The following is a 21,830-nucleotide window of genomic DNA, read 5'->3' as shown; positions in this document are numbered from 1 at the left end:
GCACCGTCCACGTATCCGGAGAAGCTGGGTGGCAGAGAGAGAAAATAAGAATAAAACCTAAAACATCTTGATATTCAGGCTGATATTTTACACTGGAACCATGTCAGAGGTGAAGAGATGTTTGAAAGTCCTGGGGTGGGTAGATGGGCGTAAGGGAGCACAGTTAAGAACTCTTAAGGAATTTGGGGCTGGGGACAGAGCAGATTACGGGGCTTGATGACATGGAGAACAGACTGGACACGGGATGGGGAGGAAGGTGACCATGAGTAGAAAGGAACTGGGCGTGGACTGCCTGGCTCTCTGCAGGAGATTGCTTCTCTAGGCCTGGTCACCATCCTGTGTCGCTACGTTTGCCCCTTTCGATGAATGGCTCCAAGCTGCGTTGTCAAGGGCTCCTTTTTCTGCACAGGGTGCCCTGTCCTTTTGGAGGTGATTCTCCGCAGAGCCATGGGCCCAGCCCAGGATGGAGCAGGTTGTGATGCAATTGAGAGTCTCTCTGTCTACTGGGAAATCATTCATGCTCCTGCCTCTGATCCCTTAATCCTTCCTTACCACCCCCATGGACTCCTAAGTGCAGGTTTGTTGGAAACAAAGCTGGAAAAATCTAAGTCTCCACCTTAACCTCAGTAGAACCAGACATTTCTACATGGCCACTGAAACCAGGTTTCTACCAGGAGAGATAGGGATAGGGAATGAGAGTATGGGTAATAAGTCTTACAGGGATTTTACATAGAGCACCAGCAGAAGTGTCAATAGCATTTTTAAAAAAGAGTTAACCCTTAACTCTTTGATTACCAAATCTGTGAAATAGATAGTTAATTCAGATCAAAAGTATCTCCTCCCCTCTGGCTGAGGCCCCTCAGCAGCCTTCCTGCCTTCTCTTCCTTTGGATGTACCTGGGATGGGGATCGAGATGACAATAGGAAGGCTCAAGTCACTCCTAAATCTATAAACAGCTATCTGAACTCGAAAAATTCAGCAGTCCATTTTAACTCCCTTTGAAAGAAGCTTCTCTCCTAACTGCATACAAACCACAAGGTCACAGGTAGTGTGCCTGGCACCTACTTAGCTAACCTAGGGCCAGATCACCCTTGCACTTAGTTTAATAACAGCTGCTGCTTGCTGGAATATGGAACCAAATGTGTTAAACTAAAAAGAGCAACAAAAAACAAAAAAACAAAACCCACAAATCTATTAAACTCAACATGGTCAGAACTGAGTGTGTCATCCACACACCTTGCCCCATTTTCAAAGTTATAGTCCTGTTTTCTAGGTCCACACATTCATTCACTTGTTTCCATGTGCGTGCATGCATTCATTCACTCAACTCCTGCTGAGTCCACTCTGGTTATGGCTCTGCCATCAGCTGCATGAGTCAGCAACTTGGGGTCCTCTTACCTTCCCTACCTGCCGGAAGTGGTCAGGCCCTAATGATTCTATCTCCTTAATAATTAGACCCAGGTATTATTTTCAGAAAGCTAAAAATAGTCTCTCTTATGTGCAGTAAGGAATAACTGAAGCTGGGACACTTCAGATATCCAGCAGCAGGTGAACAGATACACAGATTGTGGTATATCCATGCAATAAATATCCCCTCAGCAGTAAAAAGGAATCATCTACTGATATGCATAACAACATGGCTAAATCTCAAAAGAATTGTGCTGAGTAAAAGAAGCCAGACCCTCCTTTCCTTGCCCTCAAAAAAGAAAAAAGTATATACTGTATGATTTTCTTTATATAAAATTCTACAAAATGCAAAGTCAACTAATCTATAGTGACAAACAGCAGGTCAGCAGTTACCTGGTAAGGGACAGAAGGTAAGGGATTATAAAGAGGCAAGAAGAATCTTTGGGAGTTATAGATCTGTTCGCTACCTTGATTATGGCAACGTTTCACTAGTGTATACCTATCAAACTCATCAAATTATATATTTTAAATATGTTCAGTTGGTTATACCTCAATAAGACTGTTTTAAACATAATTTTAAAAATATACAATGAGTAAACATGTCAAAGATTTATTTAACTAAAAAAAAAAAAAAGATTTATTTAACTCACCATTGAGGGAACCAGCAGGACACCAAAATCAATTCAAAAGAATATAGGAAATGCAGAGAATCTTCAAAACTGCTAATTAAGCCACCAGGAAGCAGAGGTGCTTTTAAGAGTCACAAAGAACCTCAAGCAGGATGACTTAAATGCACACACTTCCTCACTCCTTTCTATGTAGGCACATCTTAGTCAAATGGCTGAAACCAAAGCCAGAGAGAAAATCCCAACAGCGGCCAGGGGAAAAGAGAAAATGTTAAAATAGATGACTAAGTTAGATACAAAATTGGTTAATATTCTACTGGCAATAAAATCATCACCTTTGGGGTTGTCTGGATTTTTTTTGGCATAAAGTCACAGAAATTATTTGCAGCTAATTAATCTCCATAAATTAACCACTAACTTCACAGAGTCTGAGCCCCAGTCAGTAGTAAAAAGTAAGTCAGACAAAGATAAGATTTCTCTAGAGCTGGACTGTCCAGTACAATAGCTGCTGGTCACCGATGGCTCTTGAGCCCTTGAAATGCAGCTAGTCGGAATTGAGATGTGCTGTGAAGTGTAAAATACACACGAGGATTTTGCACACACACACAAAAAATGTAAAATATCTCAAAACAACATTTTATGTTGATTGCGTGTTGAATGATAATTCTCTGGACATGTGAAGTTAATTAAAATATATAATTATATAATAATATATTAATAAATATACAATATTATATAATCATAAAATCTATTATAATATATTATTAAAGCTTCCTTTTATTTTTTTTAAATTTTTTTTTTATTTATGATGGTCACACACACACAGAGAGAGAGAGAGAGGCAGAGACATAGGCAGAGGGAGAAGCAGGCTCCATGCACCGGGAGCCCGACATGGGATTCGATCCTGGGTCTCCAGGATCACGCCCCGGGCCAAAGGCAGGCACCAAACCGCTGCGCCACCCAGGGATCCCTAAAGCTTCCTTTTAAAAAAATGTGACTACAGCTAAAATTATCTGCGTGGCTTGCGTGACATGGCTAGTGGACAGCGCAGCACTAGAGAAAGAAGCAACCCTTAGGCAGGCCGATTCAGTGTTGCTCCACCGTGACGCTGAGAAGGAACAGTTTTCCCTACCACTTCTTAGGCCCATCTCTCCACCCCCATTCCTGACCCCCATCCTTCCCTCTCTGTCGCCTGGTATTCCCCTCCAAATAACCTGCCAACTGCAGCTCAAGGAACCTTCCTGACCGGTGAAGATATGTTCCTGCTGTTTAGAGGCTGGGGTGTGCCCTCCAGGGGCAGCATGTGTCTCACCCCTGCCTGCTGCTCCAGCTCCTTCCCCCCAGGCTCCCCCTACCACCCCTCCTGCATTGTGGGCCAGAGAACATTCCCCACCTCCGGCTGCCCTTTCTTGCCTGCTCACTTTCTAAAGCCTCTTCGTGAAACCTTCATGCTTCCTTCTGGGGAACCAGCTGCTCCCTGCCCTGGGACACAGCCAGAGCCTATGGAACCTTCCACGCCAGCACTCCCAAGGAAGCTCTGCTTAACTTGCCGATCATGTGTGTCTACCCACAAGAAAACAAGTTTTGCAAGGGCAGTTATCAGATTTTTAAAAACTGTTGTGTGAACCCCCACCTTTTTTATAGTCATCAGTTTTTTTCTATCACTGGCTTTCAAACTATTTGTAGTAACCCATAAGAAATGCGGTTAATGGCATAACCTAATTCCCCCTCTGTCTCCTTTATTCTTTCACTTTAACTAACAAATTTCACGCAGTACTTAGCTTCACTGTGTGTTCTGTTCTTTGATTTTTGTTTCTTTGCTACTCTATTGTTTGATGTGTGTGTGTGTGTGTGTGTGTGTGTGTGCATGTGTGCATGGCAGATGAGACGCTCTTCTGTCTCCTCTCTCAGCCTCTCCATCCTGGCCTCATCTCCGCCTTGGTCTTATCTCACTCCTGGCTCAGCCTCTCCATCTGTTCCTTTCCAGTCTCAGGTTCCCAGGACCTCTGTCCACATCTCTCCCCCTCTCCCCCCTCCCCAGTGAGCCCCCTCCATTTCTCCAGAACCCTCCACCCAAGCTCAGACAGGTCCCAAGGCTGCAGGGGGATGAAGCTGCCCCTTCTCCTGGGGGAGGAGGAGATGAAGGGGGCTGCCCCTCACCCGGCCTCCAGCCCTCCTGCCCGCACCCCCCTTCCCCACCAGCCCCTATTTATTTAATTTTTAAAATGCTGTTTATTACCACTAGGTAATCCTAGTGTGAATAACACTGATTTTGGTTAATTTTTCCAAAAAGTATTTGAACCAAACAACATTCTACCAGCTTAATAGCTGTCATTTAATTTTTTAAAAATTCCATGAACAGATCATTGGGAGAAATAGTATTTGCAACATCCTGCTCTCAGAGAGGGGCCCACACACACAGCTTAGCTGTTGAAGGCTTTGGGCTGTTTTGAACTTTTAATACTTTGTGAGCATAAAACACATTATTTGCTTCATACAAATGGGCTTTGAAGAGGATCAGTATTTCTGGGACTTGCCGGGTTAGAAGTACCCTGATCTAGGGGTTCTGAATGATAACTCTATCAGTTATAACAAAGCTGGTTTTTTTTTTTAATTTTTATTTATTTATGATAGTCACACACACACAGAGAGAGAGGCAGAGACACAGGCAGAGGGAGAAGCAGGCTCCATGCACCGGGAGCCCGACGTGGGATTCGATCCGGGGTCTCCAGGATTGCGCCCTGGGCCAAAGGCAGGCGCCAAACCACTGCGCTACCCAGGGATCCCCAAAGCTGGGTTTTAACACTTTGCTTAGCACACCACCCCCCATGACTTCACTGAAAAGTGTTATATTCTTCTGAGCGTAGCTTTCTTTGCAGTCAGTGAATATTGACTCTCTTAAAGAATTAGGTTAATGGTGAAAATTGCATACTTGGTCACATTTGCTTTACTGCCAGAAAGTTTCAAGTGAAATTAAATCCTTAACTGCAATAATCATGCTAGACTAAACCATATGACTGCCGTTTTTTTTTTTTACATCAGAAACGGTTGAATGCAATTCAAGTTCATATTTAACCTAATTGATTTACAGAACTACTTCTTCCTTCTATTTGGTTTTAAATTTTACTTTTCTAATCGAAGAGCCTGATAGAATGTTTGCCTTTTATTGTAAACCACTTAATTTTTTTCTGAAGCACATGGGATATACATTTTAATAATTACAAAGTCCAGTTGTAGTGCCCTTTAATGGCATGTTTAAAATACAGATAATTTTTTTCCCTGGCTTTCCTATTTTTCAGTAATTGACAAATGCTGTGCATTCTGCAGCAGGAGTATTTTGAGGGTTTTTTTCCCCTATGTAAAAACCCAGAGCAGCTAAAAGAACAGCAAAGTTAATAATGTATCTCTACAGTAAATTAATATTTATTGGCCAATCGAAATGGCATTTGTGGCTTCCTACATGAATTAGAGAATAACAGTGTCACGGAAACCACCTCAGCCCTAAAGGTACTTGCTTGCCAGACTTACTTTTCTTACCACCAGGGATCCCATTACAAAGATAAGCAGTGATTACCAAAAGCATTACATCTAATGGATGGTGTAGAATTTCTTAATATATTTTCCCCACAAATTCGGTGGCCCAGAGTAATTGCACCCCTTTCTTGCCTAAAGGAAATGTCTTGGTTTATCTCTATATAGCTTCTAGCTAAAGAGTTGCTTTGTCTTTTTTATTGACATAAGAGAAGCTGTAGAGGATATTTATTAAGGAAGATAAAACCTAATCCTATTCATTAAATTCGCTAAGTCAAAGATTGCAAATAAAAAGGAGGGGAAAAATTGTTTTAAGATAAGATTTTAGTAAGTGTGCTATAGAAATTAGAGTGATACTTAAAAAAAAAGAAAGATGGTATATATCTTGGGTCTTTAAATCTTGGGTCTCTTTTAATCATAATATTGTTAATCATCCTGTTAGACCTTGGAACCATGCTATTAGAACAGATTATACCAAAGAAGTGTGTTAATCAGGACAGCAGAAGAATAGAAATGGCTGTCATCATCTAGGAGGGGCACCGTTTTTTATTTTTAAGATTTACAGTTATAATTTAACGATAATTGTACCTGTATGTTTTTAAGTGATCTGTATTGGCATTCTTCATGCCCAAGGCCCCATCATCCTCATTCCTACTTTGAGGTATCAAGCTACTGAGTTTCTTTTCTCCTTCCTTCCTCTGTTAGATGGTTCAATCCACCCCTCTGGGGATTTATTAGACGCTCATTTATTATCCCTACTACATGTCAGCCATGGTAGTTGGCATCAAGGATGTGCTATGAGCAAGAACCTCACAGTCCCTGCCCACCTGGGGTGTATTAAGTAGAATAGTAAGTAATTAACATGAGTCCTTGAGACCCATGAATCACTTTGTAATGTACCTGTCAAGCATTATATTGACATGGCTGTCCTTATAGCCTAATTTGGTCTCACCTTTTCTGGTAGCCTGTCACCTTTTGTATCAGTCAGCACTGGTTAGGTTATGCTGCAGTAACCACCAAAGGCCTCAGTGGCTTAAAACAACTCTCGTTCTGCTAAATGTCCATGGCAGATTGGCTGGAGGCACTGCCTCATGCTATGTCCCAAGCCGATGATACAGTCACTGGTTGACTAGAGTATTGCCAGCCATGGTCACAAAAAGAAAAAATGCACTGACTCTTAAAACGTCTGCCTGGAAACAACACTGAACTTTTGCTCACGTAACATTGGCCAAAGCAAGTCATATAACCAATCATGACTTCAGGGGGTGGAGAAATACACTTCTGCACTAGGAAGGGGACCAAATATTCACACCACTATGGTGCTGTATGATCTCTTTTATTTCTGTAGTCATGTACATGTTATTGGCACTTAATCTCTTCAACCTTGTGCTGTTACTTAACATTGTAGGTGTGTATGTCTCCCCAAGAAGATTATAAATCCTTGACAGCCAGCACTGTGTATTATACTTCTCTGTATGTGACTCAACACAATTCTTTCCTTATACTAGGGGCTTAAGGATGCTTTCGATTGTATGAAGAAGAGAATGAAGGGAGATTAATCAGGACTCTTTACATGTTTTAATATAATGCTTTATAGTTCACTAAGGGTCCGTGCACACTATCTCCTTTAATCTTTCTTTTTAAAAATATTTTATTTATTTATTCATAAGAGACAGAGACAGAGAGAGAGGCAGAGACACAAGCAGACACATGACTCCATGCAGGGAGCCCGATATGGAACTCAATCCCGGGATTCCAGGATCATGCCCTGGGCTGAAGGCAGGTGCTAAACCGCTGAGCCACGGCATCAGCATCCCTAGGCATCCCTCCTTTAATCTTTCTGGAGACTAAAGGACATATCATTATGCTTTTTACAGATCAGGAAAGGGAGACCTAGAACTTTCATATGACTTGCTTGGTGTTGCACCCAAAAAAAAAAATTATGGAGCCATGTCTAAAACCATGAATCCTAAATTCTGAACCAGTGCTTTTTGCTATTCCTTTTAGCTGTTAATGGGAACACCTGTTTTTTCTTGTGCTGAGGATCACACAGGGGAAGGGAGAAAGAAGCTTCAGAAAAAGAGTTGAAAGCCCCCGACCAGGATCTCCTGGTATTCAGGTGCCAGCCAGGCTGAGAAGCACACAGTCACACGTCTCAGCTTGTAATCAGCAGGTCAGTGGCTGTCATAACATAATGCCACAAACTTGCTAGCTTACGACAAAAATGAATTCTCTCACAATCTAGAGGCTAGAAGTTCAACATTCATTTCAGTGGGCAAAATCAAGGCGTTGGCAAGACCCTACTCTCTCTGGAGGCCCTGGGAAGAATCTGTTCCTTTCCTCTTCCAGCTTGTAGTTGCTCTGACTTTTTTTTTTTTTAATAATAAATTTATTTTTTATTGGTGTTCAATTTGCCAACATACAGAACAACACCCAGTACTCATCCCGTCAAGTGCCCCCCTCAGTGCCCGTCACCCATTCTTTGGCTGTGGCCATCATCCCAGTGCCTGCATCCCCTTCATGTCACCTTCTCTTCTGTGTGTGGGATCTCTCTGCCCCTCCCCTATGGGGACACTTGTGATTGGATTTAGAGCCCGTTCAGATAATTCAGGATAATACCCCCATTTCAGAATCTTCAACTTAGACCGTTTTTCCTTATAAGGTAATATTTACAAGTTCCAGGGATTAGGACCTGATACTTTGGGGACCATTTTCAACCTTACCACAGTCAGGATGGTGGGAACCCCCTCTGCTACCCCAGCTCTTTCTCCCTTGCTCTGCTCCTCCCTCCTCCTTCCTTTACCCTCGCCTCCTCCCTCCTCTGGGTGGTCCAGATTATATGATATCTTGGAAGGACCTTTGGAGTTCAACACAGCCAGCCAGACTCCTGGATCTGCCGCTTCTTGGCTGTGTGACTCTGAGCCTTTGTGTCCTCCTGTGTAGAGATGGGGACAGAACCCGCCTCCTGCCCCACTCCATGCTGTCCTTCCCTCCAGCGCCACCTCCTCGGTACCTACAGCGTGGGGTGTAGTGGGCAGGAGGGAGAGGATGCTGCCCATTGAGATTCCCAAGGCACCTCCCCCATTTATTTTTCACAGTGAAGTTAAAAACACACAATGTTTATTAAATAATTAATCATCCTTTCCTAGAAGGGTTATTTCATTTCATGGGTGAGCAGTTTATTGCCAGACAACTATGTCTTCCTCCAAAATGATGTATAACATGATTTGATGTCTACATTTTTAGACACTAGAATGTTTTTTCTCCCTGCCATTTAAACTTGGAGGTAGTTTAGTGCAAATTCGTTTGTTCTTTTTCATTTTGAGAGAGACACATGTGCACAGCAGAGTGACCTCGTATTTTCCATTTCTTTTCTTTTTTTTTTTTTTTGAAAAGTTAAAAATTCCTTAATTTTTTATTCCTAGTACCACTACCACAATTTACAGGGCAATATACCTGATGTAATGAAAAGAAAAAGAAAAAGACAAAGCTACAACAGATAAAAGACCTCAGGAATGTACATCTAATTGACACTACATTGCATTAATCAATAGCTGCACTTTTTGCAAACTGTGACTACGACAGTCCTGAACAAGAAGGGTTTCCCTGTTTAAGCTGCAGTAACTTTTCTGACTATGGATCATCATTCTTCCTGTGGCAGATTTTTACGGTTCCTCTAATGCATTTGGGACGACTGTCTCAAAGTAACCTGCAGCTTTCCTGACAACTCCTCGCTCTCTCTCCTGCTAAGAACTGTAGCCCTTTTCTTCTGAAATTTTTTTAGAACCTTCTGCTACCATATCCACCACTTCCACCACCAGATCCATAACCACCACCATAAGGACTGCCCGAGCTTCTTCCACCAAAACTGCCCTCCTTCATGGGTCCATAACTTGATTGCTGTTGTCCACTATAATTTCCAAAATCATTATGGTTCCCACCACCACCATAGTTACCACCACCAAAATTTCCTCCTTCATTGTAACCATTGTATCCTCCTCCACCACCACCATATCCGCCTCCTTGGTTTCCGTATCCTAGTCCACCACCACCATAGCCTCCTCTACTACTATAACCAGGACCACCACCATAGTTGCCACCATCACCTCCAAATCCATTATATCCACCATCACCTCCTCCATAACTACCTCTGCTGCCACCACCTCCACCACCATAGCCTCCTCTTCCACCAAAGTTTCCACCACGGCCAAAATTACCACCACCTCCAAAGTTTCCTCCACGACCCATGAAGTTGCCAGATCCACCTCCATGACCTCTTTGCGATCCAGCAGACTGCATCTCTTGTTTAGAAAGGGCCTTTTTCACTTCACAATTATGCCCATTAATAGTGTGGTATTTCTGAACAACAATTTTATCAACTGTATCATGATCATCAAAAGTTACAAAAGCAAATCCTCTCTTTTTTTCCACCCTGCCGGTCTTCCATAAATTCTATGGTTTCAATTTTGCCATACTTTTCAAAGTAGTCTCTCAAATTATAATCTTCTGTATCTTCTTTAATACCACCAACAAAAATTTTCTTTGCTGTTAGATGGGCACCAGGCTTTACAGAATCCTCTCTAGAAACAGCTCTCTTTGGTTCTCCTACACACCCATCACCTTGTGTGGTCGGGCACACATTGCTGCATCCACCTCTTCAACACAAGAGTAAGTCACAAAACCAAAACCCCTGAACGTTTTGTTGGGGGGGGGTCTCTCATTACCACACAATCTGTAAGTGTGCCCCATTTTTCAAAATGTTCTCTTAACTATCATCCATAGTTTCAAAGCTCAAACCACCAATAAACAGTTTTCTCAACTGCTTGGGTTCCTCTGGATCATGGCCCTCCTCCCCTTGGCAGCGGCGGCGATGGCCAGAGTCGGGCTGGGGGCAACCGGGCAGTGGTTTTACCTCCATTTTGAGACCGGACTCGCCTCTTCCAACTCGATTTCAATATGGGACTGAGAGGAAGAAGTATATTTCCATTTCTAAAGCACTGTGTAGAACCTGATATGCCAATGCACACAAATTCCAGTAATTTTTAGTTTTTACTAAATATTTAGTAGTAAATACCACAGACAGTAAACCTTTACAGCATTAGGCCTATATAGTTGGCAAGGAAACTAATACAATGGTATAAACCAAGAAATGTCAAAGCCACTTTTTTTTTTCTCAGAAGTCTTTGTGATTTCACATATGTTTCTCATTTGCCTTCAAAATCTAAAATCCTGGCCTATTTTATTTATAAAGCAGTCCCTTCGGACATTTGCCTTATTTTTAGGAAATGTTTATCCTAATGCCAGGTTAGCAAATAGGGGTTACTCGCCATCTTTGACATGATGACATTAGGGACCTGAACTGCTGGAGTGAGAAGAGCCAGGAGACCAAAACCAGCTGGCTGAGGAGTCCGTCATCTGTTGGTCACACCTGCCATGGACATGGAGCAGGAGGGCATAGGCATGACACTGAGTAACCATTGAATCAGTAATTCACTATTGGAATGTACTCCATCTAGGCCTTAGCCAGTCAGATTGTCCCAGGTCCTCAAATAACAATGACTTATAAGCAGAATGAGACCTAAAAATACAGAGAACAAACTGTTGATGGTTCCCAGAGGAAGAGGGAGGTTTGAAGGGGCGTAGGAGATGCAAGCTTTCAGTTGTGGAATGAATAAGTCAAGGGAATGAAAGGTACAGCACAGGGGACACTGTACAATGGTATTGTGATAGCGCTGTGTGGGGAACAGATGGCAGCTACACTTGTGGTGAGCACAGCATAATGTATAAACTTTTTGTGTTATGTACCTGAGACTAATGTAACGTTGTGTGTCAGCTATACTCAAGAAAATTTGGAGGGACGCCTGGGTGGCTCAGTGGGTTAAGTGACCTACTCTTGATTTCGGCTCAGGTCATGCTGTCAGGGTCATGAGATTGAGCCCCAGGTCCCATGTGAGGCTCTGCACTGAGCATGGAATCTGCTTAAGATTCTCTCTCCCTCTGTCCCTCCTCCCCCACTCCTGGATATGAGCATGTCCTTTCTCTCTCTCTCAAAAAAAAAAAAAAAAAAAGAAGAAGAAGAGGAAAAGAAAAACGAGTAATTTTTATACCTGAAAAGTAAAAATGGGGGGGGGTGGCACATGGGTCAAATATTGAATACTATCAATACCTATCATCATATCCAAAATTTAGTAGTTTACTGATAAATACCTATTGAAGGAAAAAAAGAGTTGTTTGTCTGGAAAACTAACCATAGTTGCAAAGGGAGAACTTGGTAGTTGCAAAGGGAGAACTTGTTTTTAGGACTGATTGTGAATCAGGAGGGCTGAGTTTGTAGCAGCTCCCAGTACAAAGCGGTCTACAGTGTTCAGAACCACCAAGGACACCCCGTCCATTTGTTTGTTTGTTTGGGGACAAGCAGCATAACTGCAGTGTTTGAATATTAAGTGTCTAACAATAGACACATAGCATTTGCAACAGTGTGGCCTTTTGTTTTTGCTGGCCACACCTCTGGAAGAAATCAAATGGATTTTCAATCAATGGATTTCAAATGAAAAAGATTTAAATCCCAATCCTGCCACTTACTGTGTGTGTGTTTTTGGGCAAATTACATCACTCTCTCTGTAGCTCAGTTTCTCCATTGGGTAATAACATTGTCTACCTCCTGGGGGTAAATGGGTTCCCCTTGCTAAGAGCTGAGGACAGTGTCTGGCGCCTACATGGTGAGTGCACTAGTCCCAGCGCAGGCTGTGCCTGGCCACTGGAAGGTGCTGAAGGAAAGAAGTGCCAGCCAGGTTCCTCTCCCCTCTCTGGGCCTCGGGCTGTGGCTCCTCTTGGCTCCAGCCACCTCTGCATACCCCACCATGGTAGTGCTCATCTGGGTAGTCTTGATCCCTGGGCCCTTCAGCTAGGGCACAGTAGGTTGCATCTCTGAGGGCCTCGCTGTCTCCCATTTGCTTTTCTACTCTTCCATCACCCATGTCACCAATTCTATTAAATTCCCCATTTAAACTATTTGGAGCAGTTTTTGTTCTCCTGGTTGTGCCCTGGCTGATGAAGACTAGGTATGTGTTTACCATCATTATTATTGTTGTGCTTGTCGGGGCTGCTGTTGCTGTCTCATATACTTTAGAGGAAACTCTGCAGGAAACAGACTCAGAAGGTGAAGTGAATTAACCAGGATCCCACAGTTGGCTTGGAACGACCCCAACGTAAGATCTTTTTCACTAAATCTCTCCTGCTATCAAGCCTTTGGATGGGCTGGTATCTTCAACTCTAATTAGCCTGAAGTTACAGTGTGTTGCCAAAGGGCTTGTTCCCTTTTTGGATTTCCCACATATGGAAGAGACGTCTGCTTGGACCTGTGCTGAACACATAGCCCTCCTAAGGGCCAGTGACTACTTTGGAGTCACTAACTATCAGGTTGGGACTGACCTCACCTCATGTGGGTTTGCCACAGTTTGGGTGAAGGGTAGGGATGGTAGTTAAAGGTCATTGATCATAAGCAACAGAAAATGATTCAAATGATCTTAAGCGAAGGACAATTTGATTGTCTTTTGGAACCTAGGGTCTGAGGTAATGTCAGGATTCACTTATGGTTTTCACTTCTTCGTATGGTAAAAAATGGCCATTTCTTTCCTAGCCAGTTGAAGACTGTAGACTCTCAATTCAAAATTCCTGAGGGAAGAGACTCACCCAGCATAGGGTAGGCGCCCACCCTAGTCTAAATTAACTGGTCAGGTTTATTTCATGCAGTGTGTCAACCAGGAACGTGCTGTTCACCTAGGTTTGCATGGTGTGGTATTTCCCAGAAAGGGGGGCCAGGATGGTTAAGCTAACAAGTGTCCACTGTAGAGCTCATTTCAGGATTTCAAACAGCTTAATTAATCATCATGTGAATAGTAATGTCCATATTTGGGTGCCTGCCATTTGCCAAATAAGTTGCTAAATACATTATATCTGGCTTTGTTTGTTTTATTTTAATCCTTAGAACAACAACAGGTTTTATATGCTTTTTATAGATGAGGAGAGGCCAGAGGGAAAATTATGCATTTGTGTAATACAAAGCTGCACAGGCCAACCAAAAGAGTCTTTGCTTCTGGTGGGAATTAAAATATGTCCACTTAGAGAGGCAACACAGGTTAGCTAATGCTGATCAGAAGTTGCGATTAGTGGCTAAGTGTACCTTTGATTGCCAGGAAAAGCAGTGTGGGTACACATCAAAGTAGTTTAATATTTGTATAAGAAGTACATTTTAAAATAAGAGGTCCTTGGTGGGTAAAAATAATAAAATAGCCCTTTGATGATTAAAAGGATTGATTTGATCCAGCCCCCAACCTTTGAAAAATAAGGAATTTTACTTAAAGTCAGTAATTTAGGTTCTTTGTGAGAAGTTCCTTCAACTTGTAAGATGATTCAGAGTTTGGAATTACTGATTCAGTCTGACTATATCAGGAGTGTTTAAATATACATTTTCCACTCGATTAATAAGTCATGAATTCATTTAATTTGTCATCAGTGCACTCAGGAACCATCAAAGTAGACTTTGAGCTGTGAGCATTTGCTTGTCTCCTTCTGGTTAATCCTGACACATCTTACATGCTATATTTTCCTAAAATTCTAAAAATGGGATTGCTTACTGTTAAAATTGGCTGTTGGCTTCTTGTGCTCCTAAAGAAAAAATTATAAAACTTGGTTAGATGTTGTGGTTTCCCCTCATTTCCTTAAAGTTTTTTCTGCATGAGTGGAGAGAGTGGAATCCATGATCTAGATGACCAGTGATGCCCAAACTTGAGCCATGTCACAATCAACTGTAGGTCTTGAGAAAGTACCCACGGCTGAGTCCCATCCTCAGAGTCTGTAATTCAGAATGTCTGGGAGAGGACCTGAGAACTTGCACGTCTAACAAGTTCCCAAGTAAAGCTGATTTTATCGTGGCCCACACTTGGAAAGCCACCACTGGAGGCTGAGATCAGGCGTGAATGATTTCAATCTAGCAGCTTTAAGAGGAGGCAATGGGGATGGCAGATTTAAATAATCAGTCTGTTCAGTCAGAAGGCAGCGATTCTTACAAGGAGCTCTATCTGGAATATATGAGTTTCCTTTCGTCAAGGGGGAAGGATAATGCACAGAGGAGGGTTTACTATTATGATAAGGAAGCTTAAAATCTTGGGCTCCTTTCAAGGCCCTGGGAGAGGGTTTAGTAATGAGTTTATGTGGTTTTTGTAAAATTTGCAAAAGGAGAGTATTTTTGCATTATTTTTCTTAAAGGAAGCCCCAGAAATTATTTGAGCTTTAGCTTCCGTGAAAATGAATCAACTCTCTGATACTTCATTAGTATAATTAACTCATATATATGAAAAGAGTATAGTTTGCATGAAAGAGAAGGTTCTTGTAGGTTATGCAATCTATAAGTGCCAGAAATGAGGATAAAAGAGGACACCATCTCAGAGGACATGAGCCTCATGCATGAACTTTGTGTGGCACTGAATTTAATTGAATGAGCTTAGACAGATGAAAATCCAAGTTGATCTTAGCTGGCTCACTGAATGGTCAGCTTGCTGATGTGCTCTATGTCTTATTTATTTTCTGTTTATTTGTGACAAGAGCAGAAGATTTGGAGAACAAGATGGGTGTGAGTTCTGGTTTCACCTCTTATAAATAAACTAACTCATTGTGTCAGAGCCTATTTTGTCTGTGAAAAGGAAATGGTAACAATTTGCCAACTTAATAGAGCTCATAGGATAATGAAATGATGTATATGAACAGACATTTGTTCCTACCTGAAGATACAGAGCTGTTCGTACGTGAAGATATAAAGTGCTGCACACATATTAGTAATTAGTAGTTATACCAGTCCACGCAAATAGGACACGAATAGATCACATTAATTGAATGACCAAAGGGCCATTCAAAACTTTTCCATAAAAGGCTAGACGGTAAATATTTTAAGTTTTGTGGGTCATCCTGCCTGTGTCTTAACTACTCAACTCTGGCACTGTTAGGCAGAAACAGCCCTCGACCAGATCTAAATGAATGGCTGTGGTCATGTTCCAATAAGGTTTTATTTATGAAAACAAGCAGAGCTCTGCTAGATAATGGACCCAGACTCCTTCAAAATGCCATTCGGAGGCATTCACCATCAGGAACTCCTGCTGAGCATGAAGATAAAACAGATCCTAGCAGTCATACATGATGTTTTTATTTCAACTCCACACGGAAGGATAAGAATGCTGGCAGATTTTATCTGCTTTGCTTTCCATAGTTTCCTGACATCGCTGATACCTCTTGGAGGGGATGGGGACACATAAGTGGAATGGGGAAGGCAAAATGTGGAGGAGGGATTCAGGGGTAGGTACAGATGAGGGTCAGAACCTGCTTCCTGGCACTGGAAGTGGTGATTACAGGATAAACCCCTGTTCAGACTCTCCTCTGAGATTCAGCCTCAACAGCAAGCTCTTAAGAGCAGAGTTTTGTGATCACCAAGAAATCAAGTGGTTCTACTTTATAATCTCTTAGTTATTTTTTAAAGATCACTCATGTACTCAGGTCTGAACTTTGGAAAACTGAAGTAACCCAAAGGAGTTTTAGGATGGGTTTCATCCATAGACAGGTGCCTTTTCATCTTAAAGCGGATGTTAAGGGGCGCCTGGTGGCTCAGTCAGTTAAGCGTCTGCCTTTGGCTCAGGTCATGATACCAGGGTCCTGGGATTGAGCCCTGCATTGGCTCCTTGCTCAGTGGGGACCCTGTTTCTCCTCCCTCTTCCCTTGCTTGTGCTCTCTCTCAAGTAAATATAATCTGGTTTTTAAAAAGATTTTGTTTATTCATGAGAGACACAGGGAGATAGGCAGAGAGAGAAGCAGGCTACCCAGGAGCCGGATGTGGAACTCAGTCCCATGACCCTGGGATCATGACTTGACCCAAAGGCAAAAGCTCAACTACTGAGCCACCCAGGTGCCCCTAAATAAATAAAATCTTTAAAAAGGAGGGAGGGGAGTTCATCATGAGCCATGAATTTTCTATAAGCATTCGCATGTAGGTTTTTGTGTGAATATAAGTTTCCACTTCTTTTGGGTAAATACCCAGGAGTGGGATTGCTGAGTTGTATGGGAAGGATACGTTTAGCTTTATAAGAAACTGCCAAACCACTCTTTGAAGAAACTACCATTTTGCGTTCCCAGCAACAGTGGAGTTCCAATTGCCCAGCATCCTCAGCAGCACTTGGTATGGCCACGTTTTCGTAGGGTTTTGTTGCTGTTATTTTAGCATTCTACAATATGTGACGTGGTAACTCATTGTACTTTGAATATGCATTCCCTATAAAAGTCCCTAGTGAATAATGATATTGAGCATCTTTTATGTGCTTATGAAAACCATATATCTTCTTTGGTGAAGTATCTGTTTTTGCCCATTTAAACACTTGGGCTGTTTTTCTTATTATTGGCTTTATTCATAATTGCCCCAAACTGGCAACAACACAAATATCCATCACTAGTAGATGAATAAACAAAGTGTGGCACATCCCTACAATGAAATTCTCAGCAATAAAAAGGATTGAACCCAACTGGTACACTCAACAATTATGCTAAGTGAAAGAAGCAAGATTCTAAAGCTATGTATGGTGTGATTCCATGTATGACATTTGCAAGAAGACAAAACTACAGGGACAGACACCAGAGCAGTGGTGAACTAGAGGTGATGGAAGTAAAATTGACTTCAGGAACTTCTTTTTGCCTCTCTCTACCAGTCCCTACCCCCTTACCCCAGCCCCCACTTTCCCAACCATGAATTTAATATCAGTTTAAGTTTGAATTTACAGAAACATGCTTTTTCTCTAATTTTAATTGTGGAAATTTGCCAGACAGCAGGCATTTCACTGGGCCCTCATGCTTTCAGGGCCCGTGCACCTCCTTGCAATCCTGCCTGCCAGGGGGTTGCATAGGGACATGGTTGAGCAGATGCATTTTAAGAACTGAATCAGTTCTAATAGGATTCCGAATCATGGAGGGTAATGATTTATGCTTACCTCCCACCACCTAGCAGTTGAGATGTGATGTTGGGGGAAGAGGGAGAAGTCAAATTTCTTCATAGTACAGTAAATGCCAGGGAAGTGCCCACTGCCTTTGGTCTAGTGGGAGGTGGTGTCTGCTGAATATTGCATGCAGGAAATGAGCTCTGCTCCCTGACTAGGACTTGGAAATGTCTTCCACTTACAAAAAATTTTGTTGTGCCCATCTATTATAAATAGCCTTTGCATTTTACAAGGGCAGAATATGAAGACTTCAGGATATTGGACCGGAGAATTTTTTTTCTCAAAATTTTCATTGGAGCACACTGCTGTCAAACCTGGAGGTTTTTTAGAATAAAGCCCTCATCCTTATGTGAGTTACAAGCAAAGCTTCTGCTGTATCTGATGTTTTATGGGGCGGTCGAGGTTTTCTTTTAAAAAGTCATGTTATGGCTTTCTCGAAGAGCAACCATCAGGTAACACAGTCCTTTAAAATAAGTCAGGAAATACTACTCCCAGTGCAAACTTCTCTGGCTGTTGTTGTTCAAGTTAATTGCAGATCTGAGTTTGCATCCTTCTTGCTGTTTATTGGTCATTGTGGCCGTGGTTGGGCTAATTTACATCTGGATTCTTGCCACTCAAAGCGGAGTCTCTGGACTAGAGCATCAGCATCACCTGGGAGCTTTTTAGAAATGCAGGTCCAACCCCAAACCTACTGAATCAGAGTTGGCATTTTAACACATCCCCAGAGAATGCATTTGCACACTGAAGTTCAAAGGTACTGATCTAGGTCAAGGGCCTGCCCAAACATCCCACCTGCTCTTTTGAAAACTTTGTTGGGATCATGTGTGACCCCCACAAGTGCATCCTCAGTGAATTCTCCTGATGTCCAGGTAAGTGTGAGTGTGGGTGCAAGCCACTTTACTATAATGAAATTAATTTATTAAGTGCTCCCTGCTGAGCTGGGCATCGAAGATACCAAAAACAAATAGTCACAGTTGAGTTTCCAGGAGCTCAGAGTGTAGTCAGGGACACAGAAGAAGCCACAACATTGCACTGTCCATTGTCTTTATCTGTGTCATTTGACGTCCTTCATCCACACAGTTCCAGTCCCATCTCTGGAAACTTTCTCAATGTCCAGCCGCTGGCCACCTGCCTCTGAAGATCTTTTAGGTGCATACATGAAAAGAGCGAGGAGTCACCCCAGACCTACTGAATCATACTCTTGGGCTGAGCCCTGACATCTTCATTTTAATGATTACCATGCACATTTTAATATGAGAACCACTGACCTGGGTGCTGCCTTGATAATCTTATTGATTATAGAATGTGATACAAAAGAATGTTCAATACAACTACATATATTTAAGGAATCATTTGGAGTTTTCCTTGTCCTAAATTCAGGGAGAGTTCCTACTGGCCTCTCAGTTCAAAGCTGCTTTTATCTTTGGGTGAGACAATGCAAAGATCTTTGTGGATGGTATTCAAGGATTCTTTGAATTCATATTTATATATTTTCTAGCAGCATGTTTTCTAGGAGCAAATCAAAATGCTTTGTTCTATAATGAGTTAACAGCGTGAACATTGTTATGACAATCCTGTGACTTTCTTGTTTAATGTTTATGCTCATCTAATCAAACAAATTGAAATTGGATTATGGCTGTTGCACATTATAGCAGTTATTATCCAGTTTAAATGCAGGTCTGAAGGAAATAAAATTGATTTTCCTATGCTACTTGGGGACATCATAGGTTATTAGTGTGCTAGTTGAATTTTCAATTAGGTTTGTATGGAGGAGAGAAAGATTGGTGGTTGTGTTTATTTTATTTTATTTTCTTAATGTATTATGTAAATAAACTGTAATATTTCATTCTAATTAGGGAGTCAGATGACTTTTAAAAGTTTGGTGATCTGCTTCCATACTTTTATTTAAAGCATGTCAGGTTTTTAGTGGATAATAATTTTGAGGAATATTTTTATTTTTAAAAAGAAAATAATAGAGTTGCACACCATTATAACAGCTACTACAGTAACAGCTATTATATTTTTCAGGGAATGAACTGCAGTATGTACCAGAATTTCATAGATGGCTGAACCTATGTTTTTTTAAGATTTTATTTATTTATTTTGAGAGAGAGAGATAGAGAGGGAGAGCATGAGCAAGCGGCGGGGCAGAAGAGGGAGATGGAGAAGCAGATTCCTCCCTGAGCAGGGAGCTTGGGCTCTATCCCAGGACTGGAGATTACAACCTGAGCCAAAGGGAGATGCTTAACTGACTGAGCCATGCAGGTACCCCTGAACCTATCTTTCTATACACCAAACCTTTAAATTTAAAAAATTGCCTTCTGCAAATGCCTTTTGTGTACCGACTCTGTGTAAGCACCACATTCTACACCAGGGATTCAGAGTTTATCTAACATAGGTCATTAACAAAAACATTTCAATGCACTGACTGCTGTTAAAGCAGAGCAATAAGCCAGAGAACACAATTGGCAAGAAAGAATGATGGGCCCTGGCGAGAAGGAAAGGGCTTCATGGAAGAGGCGACTTTTGATCTGGCCTTGACTCAGAAGTAGGAGTTGGCAAAGTGAAATTTTATTCTTTAAATTGTAAAGGCATTCCATGTTCATTACATGCTCATTTTAAAAGTACCTATAGGGATCCCTGGGTGGCACAGCGGTTTGGCACTTGCCTTTGGCCCAGGGCGCGATCCTGGAGACCCAGGATCGAATCCCACATCGGGCTCCTGGTGCGTGGAGCCTGCTTCTCCCTCTGCCTGTGTCTCTTCCTCTCTCTCTCTCTCTCTCTCTCTCTCTGTGACTATCATAAATAAATAAAAATTTAAAAAAATATAGGGTCCCTGGGTGGCGCAGTGGTTTGGTGCCTGCCTTTGGCCCAGGGCGCGATCCTGGAGACCCGGGATCGAATCCCACGTCGGGCTCCCGGTGCATGGAGCCTGTTTCTCCCTCTGCCTGTGTCTCTGCCTCTCTCTCTCTCACTGTGTGCCTATCGTAAATAAATTTAAAAAAAAAATTAAAAAAAAAATTTAAAAAAAAATAAAAGTACCTATAGAAAAAAATATTCATTTATTAAATATGATCAATACTCAATGTATCAAACACTAACTGTGTATTAGGAAATGTGCCCGATACTGAGAATACAAGAGGGAACAGTCCACCAGACCAGCCTTTGGTTCACTAATTCACTGGAAAGACGGAACCCACTATAAGCTATTATACTCACAGTTATGGTTCATTACAGCTAAAAGATACACATGAAAATCAGCCAAGAGAAGAGGTGCATAGGGCAGAGTGCAGGAAATATCCAGACACGGAGCTGCAGTTGTCCTCTCCCTGTGGAGTCATGGACTGTATAACTTTTCCAGGATCCATGTGTGACAGTATGCACAGAGTATTGCCAACCAGGGAAGTTCATCTGAGCCTTGGTGTCCAGGAATTTTATTGGGGCTCCATCACACAGGCATGGTTTATGATCCATGTGGTTGACCTCAGTCTCGAGCCCCTCCAGAGGTGGCATTGATGCCGCATAAGCCAAAGCCCCTACCTAGGGCCAAAGCCCCTAGTCTAGATCATTAGACTATCTAGTGTGACCCAAAAGCTGCAGGCAAACAGAAACACAAGTGTTAGGTCCATGGTCTTAGAGATTACCACCACAAGCCAAGACCCTCTTTGACCAAGGTTGAGTTCTTTACAGGAACAAAACCAGACACTACAATCATGTATATAAGCCTCACCATAAAATGAAGGAGAAGAGGACTGTAAAGAAAAAAATCCAGGATACTGGGGAATGGAGGGGGTAAGGGTGTAGAACTGCCTGGTAGGAAGATTTTCCTCAAGGAAATGGACTGAGATATGGAGGGTGAATGGGATTAGCCAGGTGAGCAGTGCAGTGAAGAACATTTCAGAAGAAGGAAACAGATGGTGCAAAGGCTGAGATGGAAAGGAGCTGGGCATGTTCCAGAAACTTAGGAGATGAGGCTGGAGTAAAGAGAAGAAAGAGGGAACGTGATTGCAGTGTTGATTAGAGACAGAATCAGGACCAGATCCCTGGTGGCCTCAGAGACCCTGGAAATGATTGTGGACTCTATCTCCAGTCAATGGAAGGGCATTTTCGGGTTTTAAAGCCTGAGCACGGCTCCTCGGGTTTGTAATTTGTGACACACACGTGTGGCAGCCCTGAGAACAGCCAGTTGGGAATGAGTGGAACCAGGGGGACTGTTGGAAGACCACTTCAACCATCT

The 21,830-nt window shown here is 42.2% G+C and overlaps 1 protein-coding gene and 1 pseudogene across 7 annotated transcripts in view; one reads left to right on the top strand and one right to left on the bottom strand.

The window, feature by feature from the left end:
- Positions 1-21,830, top strand: part of APBB2 (amyloid beta precursor protein binding family B member 2) — a 378,025-nt gene that overhangs the window by 317,059 nt on the left and 39,136 nt on the right. The gene's annotated exons all lie outside the window — the stretch shown is intronic.
- Positions 9,248-10,482, bottom strand: LOC129510455 (heterogeneous nuclear ribonucleoprotein A3-like; annotated as a pseudogene).

Source organism: Nyctereutes procyonoides, unplaced genomic scaffold (genome assembly GCF_905146905.1).
Source record: "Nyctereutes procyonoides isolate TBG_1078 unplaced genomic scaffold, NYPRO_anot_genome, whole genome shotgun sequence".
Taxonomy (NCBI): domain Eukaryota; kingdom Metazoa; phylum Chordata; class Mammalia; order Carnivora; family Canidae; genus Nyctereutes; species Nyctereutes procyonoides.
The sequence above is the reverse complement of the archived record's forward strand: the minus strand, read 5'-3'. Positions and strand labels throughout refer to the sequence as shown.